This window comes from Pterocles gutturalis, unplaced genomic scaffold, assembly GCF_000699245.1.
Source record: "Pterocles gutturalis isolate BGI_N339 unplaced genomic scaffold, ASM69924v1 scaffold31222, whole genome shotgun sequence".
NCBI lineage: Eukaryota > Metazoa > Chordata > Aves > Pterocliformes > Pteroclidae > Pterocles > Pterocles gutturalis.
The window spans coordinates 10,653-11,933 of NW_010116426.1; positions in this window are offsets into that span (position 1 = coordinate 10,653).

Below are 1,281 nucleotides of genomic sequence, written 5' to 3' on the forward strand. Positions count from 1 at the left end.
CGGCGAGGAGCCTCTCTGTGCGGCACAGCCCAGCTCGCTCCTCCCGAACTGCCGCCTGGAGCTTTCCAATTACAGCCTGCCCTGGCCCCAGAGCTCACCGGAGCATCCTCCAGCTGACATTTGTCCTCGGGCCCCTAAATCCCGCTGCTGACCAGCGCACTGGCTCCCAGCTGAGCTAGCGGAAGGCAGCGAAACACAGCGAGCAATTGTCAGTAATTGAAGTTTTTTAACCCAGATCTTTCGAGGGAGATGATGAGTTTTCACCAGGGATCCTTTCTGCAGGCAGGAGGGGGGCATATCACCGTGTCACAGGCAGGAATTATGCTTTTTATCTCCAGAAGGGTCGTTTCCTTTCCTTTCCTTTTTTTTTTTTTCTCTCCTCTTTTCTTTTTTTAACTTACATCTGCCCTGGGCCATTTTTTGATGAGCTTCTGTCTCTGATCTGTCTGACATTGCAAATGCTCTTGCCTTTCACATCCATCTTTGTGCTGTTGCCAATCTGTTGTGTATAAAGTCAGTGCTTTCATAAGCTGGTTGAGATGAAATCTCTCTAATTATTTTTGTGATTCTTTCCTGTTTTCAATGAGGGAGACCTTGCCGGGCTCTGGTAGGAGCTGACTGATCCCTCTCTCATGTGAAAGGTCCCCTGCTCTTTCCTCCCTCGCCTCCCAGGCTCCGGCTGGGAAAGGGAGCAGGTCCTGTCCAGCTGGGAGAGGCGTGTGCGGCCCCGGCTGCAGACACAGCCTCCCAGTTTGGCTCCTGGCAGGGTGGGTGCGCGGGTTTTTCCCTGCCGTTTTTGTTTCTTGTGGAGCTGCCTTTTCAGGCAGTTACACCCTGCTAGCCCAGGAAGCCGACGTGAATTCAAAGGCTTTTCCAGTCCCTCGGCACTCGCCCTGTGCTGCGGGTTACAGGGATGGCTCCGGCAGCCCGGTGTTGGTGGAAGGAAGGTGTTCTCTGCTCCCAGACCAACCCGGGCACCAGGGTAATTGCAGGGCTGGGTTCAATCGCCTCGGAGCCCCTCCGGGCTGCTGTCTCTCCTCCCTGTGCTGAGCTGGCGGCAGCACCAGATCTCTCTGGGCTGTGTTGTGCTCGGCTCTCGGGGCTCCCCTTGCCCCAACCACGTGCAAACACATCCCATCGGAAGGAGCTGGTGTTCCAGTTCCAGCCTTTGTCTTGTCAGTGGTGGCACCAAAATGCCACCGCTCCAGAGGACGTGCAGCCCAGAGAGCTGGCCAAATCCAGGGGTGAGCCCCCCAGCAGCCCCCCTGTTCCCACTGCTGT